This window comes from Chiloscyllium plagiosum, unplaced genomic scaffold (genome assembly GCF_037043375.1).
Source record: "Chiloscyllium plagiosum isolate Xiang-an unplaced genomic scaffold, Cpla_swu_hap1 HiC_scaffold_37, whole genome shotgun sequence".
Taxonomy (NCBI): domain Eukaryota; kingdom Metazoa; phylum Chordata; class Chondrichthyes; order Orectolobiformes; family Hemiscylliidae; genus Chiloscyllium; species Chiloscyllium plagiosum.
Window position 1 is genome coordinate 26,913,045 of NW_028270175.1, and position 11,742 is coordinate 26,924,786.

Genomic DNA, 11,742 nt, shown 5'->3' on the forward strand with positions numbered 1-11,742 from the left:
ACTGGTTATTAGGTAGTGATTTTCTTTGAGTTCATCCCGACGTGTAAAATAACGATTCTCAAGGTGTGCAAGCGAAGTATTTGTTCGAGAGTATGTTGATGGTGGGGCGTCTCGGGTATGAGCTCCTTCACCACTGGAGAGAAACAGTCCTGAGAATGCTTGGTCGATAGCCGGAATTGCTGGGAATAAAGTAACGGGCCCCGAGCTCTCGGTCAGCGTGTTGAGGTTATATATCAACATTGTCTAAGAAGGTAACTAAATTCCCTGTAACCAGCTTTTCCTGTCCCCGACTGAGTCAGCCAGCCCTCAGCCCCGCCATGCATACCACACTTTAAGGACAAAAGCTGCCTTTTTAGGTCTTACAATAAAAAGTTGACGAGAGATTGGGTAGGTAGAAGTGAGAGCAAGAAATAGGCCATCGAGTCTGCTCAGCTGTTCAGAAAGATTGAGATTTCTAATGTGGCAGTGACAAAACACCAAGTGCTATTTGTTTTCAAGATACTGTATCAACAATATTTCTTCCCAAGGACAATCCAACAGAGGAAAAGCTGCCAGATGAAATAACCCTATCATGTGCAAACTTCAAGATCCATCTTTAGATTGATGCAGAGGTGCTGGTGTTGGACTTGGGTGGACAAAATTAAAAATCTCACAACACCAAGCTTGTACTTTCAAATAAACCTGTTGAACTATAACCTGGTGTTGTGGGATTTGTTTTAAACTTTGTCCATCTTTAGATTGTAAAAGTTTTAATGGTCAGTACCAACATCTCAGCAGGTCATGATTTGTTTAGGTAGTGCGAAACATTACCGGAATACAGTTATGAATTTGTATTGCCAGCACAGCTGAAGTTGAAGCAGATCTTCTTAATTCTGCTTCCTGCTTGTCCCCCATAACAGAGTAGATGATTGCACAGTGGTAATGCCCAGGCTAATCCTGTGGGATCATGGGTTGAATGTGAAGCAAGCTAATAAAATCTGAAATTGAAAGCTAGCCTCAATAATGGTGACCATGAAACTATCGGCAGTTGTAAGAAAAAATCTATCTGATTCACCAGTTCTCTGGAATCTGCCATCATTCTGTGGTCTGCTTTACATATGGCATGTGAGTCCAGACTCTCAGTAATATCGTTGACTCTCAGCTGCCCACTGAAATAACTTGAGGTTAAGCCATTCAGTTCAAGGACAATTAAGAATGAGCAAGAAACACCCACATCCCATTAAAGATGAAGAAGAACCTTGATTCCTTTGTCAATCAAAAAGCTGCCTAGTTAAACTTAAATATATTCAATGATCCACAAGGAGAAAGTGAGGAGTACAGATGCTGGAGGTCAAAAGTCAATGAGTGTGGTGCTGTAAAGCACAGCCAGTCAGGCAGCATCTGAGGAGCAGGAGAGTCAATGTACATATAACATAGAACAGCACAGGACAGGCCCTTTGGCCCTCAATGTTGCACTGCCCTTTGAAACCAATCTGAAGCCCATCGAACCTACATTATTCCATTCTTGTCTTGTCCATATGCCTATCCAATGACCATTTAAATGCCCGTAAAGTTGGCAAGTCTACAACTATTGCAGGTATTTTGTTCCATGCCCCTACTACTCTAAGTAAAGAAACTACATCTGACATCTATCCTATATCTACCTATCACCCCTCAATTTGAAGTTATGTCCCCTTGTGCTAGCCATCACCATCTGAGGAAAAAGGCTCTCACTGTCCACCCTATCTAACTCTCTCATTATTTTATATGTCTCAATTAAGTCACCTCTCCACGTTCTCTCTAACAAAAACAGCCTCATGTCCCTCACCCTTTCTTTGCCTCCATACCAGGCAACATCCGAGTAAATCTCCTCTGAACCCTGTCCAAAACTTCCACATATACTGCGCACACAATACTCCCAAGTGGAGCCGCACCAGAGTTGTACAGCTGCAGTATGACCTCATGGTTCCGAAACTTGATCCCTCTACTAATAAAAGCTAATACACCATATGCCTTCTTAACAACCCTATCAACCTGAGTGGCAACTTTCAGGGATCTATGTACATGGAACAGATCTCTGCTCATTTACACTACCAAAATTCTTACCATTCACCCAGTACTCGGCATTCCTGTTACTCCTTCCATAAGTGAATCACCTCACACTTTTCTGCATTAAATTCCACTTGTCACCTCTCAGCCCCGCTCTGCAGCTTGGCTATTTCCCTCTGTAACCTACAACATCCTTCCGCACTAACCATATCCGTATCAGCCTTAGTGTCGTCCGCAAATTTACTAACCCATTCTTCTACGCCCTCATCCAGATCGTTTATAAAGATGACAAACAGTAGCATACACAAATCAGATCCTGCGGTACACCACTAGTAACTGAGCTCTAGGATGAAAATTTTCCATCAACCACCACCCTCTGTCTTTCAGCTAGCCAATTTCTGATTCAAACTGCTAAATCAACCTCAATCCCTCTGTATTCCGTGCAGTAGCCTACCATGGAGAACCTTATCAAACACCTTACAGAAATCCATATATACCACATCAACGGCTTTGCCCTCATCTGCCTGTTTGGTCACCTCAAAGAACTCAAAAGGTTTGTAAGGCACAACCTGCCCTTCACAAAAAATTCCCGATGAAGGGTTTATGCCCGAAATGTCGACTCTCCTTCTCAGATGCTGCCTGACCGGCTGTGCTTTTCTAGCACTACATTCTTCAACTATATTCAATGATCCGGCCTATCGAGGAATAGATTTCCAAAATGTATTGACCCTCTGCGAGAAGAAATTCCTCCTCTCCATCTTAAATGGGAATCCTGTTGTTTTTAAAAACAGACTCCTCATTGTATATTACACCCAAGAAGGGAAATATCCTCCCAGGATCTGTTCTGTCGTCTTTCCCTCAGAATCCCATATGTTTCAATAGGACCACCTCACATCCTTCTAAACTTCAGTGAGTAGATGTCCAAGCTGCTCAAACTCTCCTTAAAGTAACTCCCTCATCCCAAGACTAAATATATTGAGAATTCTCTGAATTGCCTCCAATGCAAATAAAGAGACCAAAACTATAGTTAGTTTTCAAAATAATTGGTACAATTTCACATACAAAAGCTAACCCTAAACACACCTTCCAGAGACTGATGGGGTTCACGGCTAATGCATTTTCATCATATGTTCACGAAGCTTTTAAATTGAAAGGAATTAGGAAAACAGAATCATAGAATCTCTACAATGTGGAAGCAGGCCATTCAGCCCATCGAGTCCACACCAATCCTTTGAAGAGCAGCCTATCCCTGCATTTACCAGGGCTAATCCACCAAGCCACCACCTTGGACACTATGGGCAATTTGCATGGTCAGTCCAACTCACCTGCATGTCTTTGGACAGTGGGAGGAAACTCATACAGACATAGGAAGAATGCACAATCTTCACACAGACAGACACCTGAGGCTGGGATTGAATCCAGAGCTCTGGTGCTGTGAGGTGACAGTGCTAATCACAACGCCATTCACATCAAACACTCTTGGGAAAGGAACAGTACAGGGTTAAATACAGAGCAAACCGCCCTGCACTTTTTGAACTAAAAGTAAACTTGAATGAAGAGTTCCCTCAACACTAACCACATCTAACTTTCCTGGAACAGAATAGAGACAGCACAGGATTCAACACAGATTGAAGCTCTCTTGGATCTTTCATGAAAACAAAGTCAAAAATAATAATAACGGAACAGCCTCTACTGGGGCATTGTGTCAAAATCAAATACAAACTAACAGTCAAACAGAAACTTATAGAATGAAACATAAATTTAATAAATCAAAGAATTGATGCTATACATTCTGTGTCTTATGGTCCTGTTCTACAGCTACCCGATGAAGGAGCAGCACTCCGAAAGCTAGGGCTTCCAAAGAAACCTGTTGGACCATAACCTGGTGTGTGTGATTTTTAAAATAACACTGTCCAGGGTGATGACACACCTTGGCCCCTGTCTCTAAAGGTTTCCACTATGCCAGTGAGCAGTGCATGCTCCATCTCCAGACACATCCAAGCAAAGACGTAACTGCAAAAGAAGGGCAGACAATTATGAACTATGAGCTTCTTTACTGCCCACTGCCTGGACCTACAGAAGGCCACCTTGGCCAGGCCAAGGAGCAGACAAATGAAACTGCACCCCTCCCTGCCCTGGGTGCCAATGATCAGGTGTGTGGGACTGAAATGCAACCAAAATTGAGGGTGCAGCCCTATCAAACACTCCTGAAACAGGGAGAGCACGGGGTTCAATATAGACGAAGGAGCAGCCCCTTCAAGAAAACTAAAAAGGCGCTGCAAATGGAAACATTCTACATAGACGTGAAACATCGTCTCCTCCGGGTCACAAAAAGTATTTGTGCATGCAGCACTCTCCACCCAGATCCCCAAAGAGAAAGGGGATGACGTTTGTACTGGGGATCCTCACCACTGGAATTCAAAACATCACACCAAGGCATCTCCGAATAGTGGACAAAGATGGTGAAGTGGAGAGAGTGCAGCAGCAGCCCATTCAGAAAATGCTGTTTGAAAGGGCACAAGGAGCATTTCCCCAACACGGCTCAGATTGTGGGTGCCATGTCCTGGGGGAAGGTCCATTGTGATGGATCGGTGTCAAGTTCCAAACAGGGAGGGGTCATTTCATCTGGAAACCCACCACGAGTCACCTTCATCTCACATAAGGCATCAGTGCTGAGCACTTCATCCGTCAGGCTCTGGATGGCTCAGGTCGTAGACTGATGTTGACCGATGCCCTCTTGGCCAATGGGGCCATATCATCCAACCTGATTCTTCGCCATCTAGGAGCCCCCAACTTCAGGAAGCCTTGCGTCACAAGCCCTCCCCTCCATCAGCCAACCATGTTCCAGATTTTGAACAGGTTCAAGTAAATGATAGGCAATTTCTAGAAGAAGATCCTCTATCCATTCTGGTGGAGACTACCTTGAAAACTCTTAACAAATTAGTCAGACATAATTTCCCTTTCAAGAAGCTATGATGACTCTACTTGATTAAATTATGATTTTCCAAGTGTTCTTCTATTACTTCCTGAATAATTGATTTCAATACTTTTCCAACAGTAGTCACCCAATGTTTGCCTCCCTCCAATTTTGAATAGGGGTGTCACATTAGCAGTTTTGCAAAGCTCTGTTAATTCTCCAGATTCCAAGAATGCTTGGAAAATTTCAAGCAATGCATCCACTATATCTGTTGCTACCTTTTTTTAGGATCCTAGGACACAAGCCATCAGGGATAGGGGATCTATCTGCCTTGAACCCAACTAGTTTGTCTAACATTACTTCACTGGTGATAATACTTAATTCTACCTACCCCCATATGCTTTAGTATTATTGGGATGTTTGAAGTGTCTTCCACCATACAGACTGATGTAACATATTTGTTTAACTCCTCTGCCACTTCCTTGTTTCCCAAAACAATCTTCCCAGATTCATTTTCTAAGGGGCCGATGTTCACAACCACCTCAACAAAAAAAAAGTCACACCACACGGAAACAGACTCTTCGGTCCAACTTATCCATGCCAATCAGCTATAATGTGGGCGATTTCAAGACAAAGGGGCATATTTTAAAGTGAGAAGAGAAAGATTTAAAGAAAGCATGAGGGGCAATTTTTTTGTGTGTGTGGAATGAACCAGGTACAGTTACAACATGTAAAAGATATTTAGATAAGTACATGAGTAAGAAACGTTTGGAGGAATATGAGCCAAATGCAGGCAGGTGGGACCAGTTTAGTTTGGGATTATGGTTGGCATGGACTGATTGGACCAAAGGGTCTGTTTCTGTGCTCGTGGACTCTTATGGCCTTATAACATAACTTTAATGAGCTCTTATCTTGTGAAGTAACCTTTATGTGGGACATAATCAAGTGCCTTTTGGAATTCAAATACCCCATGTTTGGGGTCAGTTAGGTCATTAGACTTGATGGCCTAGTAGTATTATCGCTAGACTGTCAATCCAAAGACCCAGATAATGCTCTAGGTTTGAATCCCTCCACAGCAGATGGTGTAATTTGAACTCAGTAAAATCTGGAAGTAAAATTCTAATGATGTCCGTGAATCCATTGCCAATTGTTGGGGAAAACCCATCTGGTTCACTAATGTCCTTTAGGGAAGGAATCAGGCATCCTCATCTGGCCCAGTCCAGATGTGATTCCAGACCCACATCAATGTGGTTGACTCTTAACTGCTCTCTGGGCAATATGGGATGGGCAATAAATTCTATCTTGGCCTGCAGTGCCTTCATCCAGTTAATGAATAAAAACTATGGAGATTTAGAACATAGAACAATACAGCACAGAACAGGCCCTTCGGCCCACGATGTTGTGCCGAACATTTATCCGAGCTTAAGCATCTATCCATGTACCTATCCAATTGCCGCTTAAAGGTCACCAATGATTCTGACTCTGCCACTCCCACAGGCAGCGCATTCCATGCTCCCACCACTCTCTGGGTAAAGAACCTACCCCTGACATCCCCCCTATACCTTCCACCCTTCACCTTAAATTTATGTCCCCTTGTAACACTCTGTTGTACCCGGGGAAAAAGTCTCTGACTGTCTACTCTATCTATTCCCCTGATCATCTAAAAAACCTCTATCAAGTCACCCCTTATCCTTCACCGTTCCAATGAGAAAAGGCCTAGCACTCTCAACCTATCCTCGTACGACCTATTCTCCATTCCAGGCAACATCCTGGTGAATCTCCTCTGCACCCTCTCCAAAACTTCTACATCTTTCCTAAAGTGAGGCGACCAGAACTGCACACATTACTCCAAATGTGGCCTTACCAAGCTCCTGTACAGCTGCAACATCACCTCACGACTCTTGAATTCAATCCCTCTGCTAATGAACGCTAATACACCATAGGCCTTCTTACAAGCTCTATCCACCTGAGTGGCAACTTTCAAAGATCTATGAACATAGACCCCAAGATCCCTCTGCTCCTCCACCTACTAAGAACCCTACTGTTAACCCTGTATTCCGCATTCTTATTTGTCCTTCCAAAGTAGACAACCTCACACTTGACAGGGTTGAACTCCATTTGCCATTCCTCAGCCCAGCTCTGCATCCATCTAAGTCCCTTTGCAGCCGACAACAGTCCTCCTCACTATCCACAACTCCACCAAACTTCGTATCGTCTGCAAATTTACTGACCCACCCTTCGACTCCCTCTTCCAAGTCATTAATAAAAATTACAAACAGCAGAGGACCCAGAACTGATCCCTGCGGAACTCCACTTGTAACTTGGCTCCAGGCTGAATATTTACCATCTACCACCACTCTCTGACTTTGATCGGTTAGCCAGTTCTCTATCCAACTGGCCAAATTTCCCACTATCCCATGCCTCCTGACTTTCCGCATAAGCCTACCATGGGGAACCTTATCAAATGCCTTACTAAAATCCATGTACACGACATCCACTGCTCTACCCTCATCCACATGCTTGGTCACCTCCTCAAAGAATTCAATAAGACTTGTAAGGCAAGACCTACCCCTCACAAATCCGTGCTGGCTGTCCCTAATCAAGCAGTGTCTTTCCAGATACTCATAAATCCTATCCCTCAGTACCCTTTCCATTACTTTGCCTACCACCGAAGTAAGACTAACTGGCCTGTAATTCCCGGGGTTATCCCTATTCCCTTTTTTGAACAGGGGCACAACATTCGCCATTCTCCAGTCCCCTGGTACCACCCCCGTTGACAGTGAAGACGAAAAGATCATTGCCAACGGCTCTGCAATTTCCTCTCTTGCTTCCCACATAATCCTAGGATATATCCCGTCAGGCCCGGGGGACTTGTCTATCCTCACGTTTTTCAAAATGCCCAACACATCTTCCTTCCTAACAAGTATCTCCTCTAGCTTACCAGTCTGTTTCATACTCTCCTCTTCAACAATATGGTCCCTCTCATTTGTAAAAACTGAAGAAAAGTACTCATTCAAGACCTCCTATCTCTTCCGACTCAATACACAGTCTCCCACTACTGTCCTTGATCGGACCTACCCTCGTTCTCGTCATTCTCATGTTTCTCACATACGCATAAAAGGCCTTGGGGTTATCCTTGATCCTATCTGCCAAAGATTTTTCATGCCCTCTCTTGGCTCTCCTAATCCCTTTCTTCAGCTCCCTCCTGACTATCCTGTATCCCTCCAACGCTCTGTCTGAACCTTGTTTCCTCAACCTTATGTAAGTTTCCTTCTTCCTCTTCACTAGACATTCAACCTCCCTCGTCAACCAAAGTTCCCTCACACAACCATCTCTTTCCTGCCTGACAGGTACATACATATCAAGGACACGTTTCTTGATATGTATCTATTCCTTGAAAAAGTTCCACATTTCAATGACATCCTTCCCTGACAGCCTATGCTCCCAACTTATGCTCCTCAGATCCTGTCTTGCAGCATCGTATTTACCCTCCCCCAATTGTAAAACCTACCCTGTTGCATGCGCCTATCTCTCTCCATAACCGAGGTGAAAGTCACAGAATTGTAGTCACCATCACCAAAATGCTCACCCACTAACAAGCCCATCACTTGTCCCGGTTCGTTACCGAGTACCAAATCCAATATGGCCTCCCCTCTGGTCAGACAATCTACATACTGAGTTAGAAAAGCTTCCTGGACACACTGCACAAACACTGCCTGTCCAATCTACTTGATCTAAAGAGCTTCCAATCAATATTTGGGAAGTTGAAATCGCCCATGGCTACTACCCTGTGGTTTTGCACCTTTCCAAAATCTGTTTCCCATTCTGTTTCTCCACATATCTGCTGCTATTGGGGGGACTATAGCAAACACCCAACAAGGTGACTGCTCCTTTCCTATTTCTGACTTCAGTCCATACTACCTCCAAAGGCAGATCCCCCTCGAACTGCCTTTCTGCAGCCATTATACCATTTCTAATTAGCAACGCCACACCCCCTCCTTTTTTACCACCCTCCCTAATCTTACTGAAACATCTGTAACCAGGAACCTCCAACAACCATTCCTGTCCCTCTTCTATCCACGTTTCCGTAATGGCCACAACATCGTAGTCCCAAGTACCGATCAACGCCTTAAGTTCACCCACCTTATTTCTGATACTCCTTGCGTTAAAGTATACACACTTGAACCCATCTCTATGTCCGCAAGTATTCCCTGTCAGTGCTACCTTCTCCACAGCCTCCCTACATTCTTGGACATCCTGAAAAACAGCTAACCTACTTGCTGGATTACAAGTCCGGATCCCATCCCCCTGCCAAATTAGTTTAAACCCCCCCGAAATGTGCTAGCAAACCTACCTCCCAGGATATTGGTGCCCTTCTGGTTCAGGTGCAACCCGTCCTGCTTGTACAGGTCCCACCTTCCCCAGAATGCAGTCCAATTGTCCAAATACCTGAAGCCCTCCCTCCTCCACCATCCTTGCAGCCACGTGTTCAACTTCACTCTCTCCCTATTCCTTGCCTCACTGTCACGTGGCACCGGCAACAACCCAGAGATGACGACTCTGTCCGTCCTAGCTTTTAGCTTCCAGCTTAACTCCGAGCTCCTGAATGACCTCGCCACCCCTCTTCCTACCTATGTCGTTGGTGCCAATGTGCACCACGACTTCTGGCTGCACGTGTTGGTTCATATTTAGAAAATATGAACCAACACACCAACTATCTTTGCTGCCACTTTCTTTAGCATCCTCGGATGCAAGTCAGTGAATCCAAGAGACATGACAGCCTTTAGTTCCATTAGTTTTTCTGGCAATCATGGTTGCTTTAAATTCTTCCCTCACTCTTGCCTCAAATTTCTGCTTTTCTTGGGATGTTTTCGGTGTATTCTGTAAAGACAGTTACAAAATATTTGGTCAAAATCTCTACCATTTTTGTGTTTCCAATTATAAATTCTCCATTTGACCTTCTAACAGACTAATGCTCTCTTCTTACAAACATGCCGTACCGCTCTCACGATTGCCTGCCACATCTTCTCTCACTTTCGCATCTGAACCCTTGACACCACTAACTCTGCATGCCCTCGGTGCTGCATACTCGCTTGCAACGAATCCCCACCTGTACCAACACTAACAGCTGTGCTGTCCACTTTCACTTCCTTTAAAACCTGTCTCTCTATCTATCATTCCAGGAGAAAATCAGCCCATATTCAGTAAAAAGACAAAAGCTGGGAGGGGAGTGCTAGATTGTCCAATATTTGACTCCTTATTCCTTACATGAAACTTGGAAGGGTTCAGAAAAGATTTACAAGAATCTTGCCAGGGTTGGAAGGTATTTGCTACACAATTCTAGAAGAACGAATGCAATTTCTTTGTTAAAAAAAAGTTGCAATTAAAATGAATTGCAGTTACTTAATTTGTATTTTCATTCATGCAAATTCATCTGATGGAAATGCTTCCAACAATGTTTAAATAATTTGACATTACAATCTAATGCCTGGTCTTATCTGTACTGCACATGATCTCAGTCAAAGTTAAAAAAAGTCAACATGTAGAAATTGATGCTTTTGCAAAGTAAACATTCAAAGAGTGTCCTCACTATTGCATTGTTTAGTCATTTAATAAACTATACTGTAATAAGTATTTCCATGAGAATGATTTGTAGTCAAATTTTTTTAACATAATGAAAAGTGAGCATAATCAAACAAAAATAAACTTTTTCAAAGAGGTAAGGTTTTAGGAGTCTGTTGAAGGAGCAGTGAGGCAGAAAGGCCAAAGGAAGAATTATAGGAGCTTAGAGCCTAAACAAATGAAGACATGGTGGCTGCAAAAGGTGGGCAAGAGAACAGGATAGGGTGGATGTGAATCAAAAGTAGAGAAACAGAATAATTGTAGATGGTAATAGTGTTGAATGGGATTAAATAGTTAGAAGCAAGGCTAGGTGGAGTTTATGACTCGTAGTTCCCAGAAAATTGAAATAATCACAGTTTTAAACAGAGAAATTGAGGCTGTCATATTTTTCTAGACATCACCATAGGTTGTGTCTACATTTTTAGTTCTGTCCACAAACTGTAGTGCAGTAGTGAGTGATAGGCATTTGGATACTTTAAAACATAGTTCCTCAATCTTTTGAGTAATGTAACAATAGGACAAAGGGATTTGAGTACAACAAGAAATTTAAAATTGAGGTTTTGGAAGACTGGGAACTAATGTACATCAGCAAGCACAGCAAACACACCAGAGACTTGGTGAAAGTTAACATATCGACAGCAGAATTTTGGATCTATTTGTTTTTGGAAGGTGGAAGACAGGAAACTGGCCAGAAGGTTATAGAAATAATCAAGCCTATCGGTAACAAAGGCTATAGATGATCTGACGCATCACTTTAGAACAATTTGAGTTATTTCAGATTTGTATAAAATTCAATTTATTAAACAACAGGGCACAGATAAGATTTAGCAAATAATGCAAAAAACGTAGTGGTTTCAATTCCATAGAGTCAAAGAGATGTACAGCATGGAAACAGACCCTTCAGTCCAACCTGTCCATGCCGACCAAATATCCCAACCCAATCTAGTCCCACCTGCCAGCACCTGGCCCATATCCCTCCAAACCCTTTCCTATTCATATACCCATCCAAACGCCTTTTAAATGTTGCAATTGTACCAGCCTCCACCACATCCTCTGGCAGCTCATTCCATACACATACCACCCTCTGCGTGAAAACGTTGCCCCTTAGGTCTCTTTTATATCTTTCCCCTCTCACCCTAAACCTATGCCCTCTAGTTCTGCACTCCCCGACCCCA

At 43.3% G+C, this 11,742-nt stretch overlaps 1 long non-coding RNA gene across 1 annotated transcript; it reads left to right on the forward strand.

Moving 5' to 3' along the window:
• LOC148139785 (uncharacterized) lies at positions 1-10,579 on the forward strand. Its single transcript, XR_015753470.1, has 2 exons — positions 1-251; positions 3,847-10,579. It is a non-coding gene; the product is annotated as an uncharacterized LOC148139785 (long non-coding RNA).
• Positions 10,580-11,742: the final 1,163 nt, after the last annotated feature.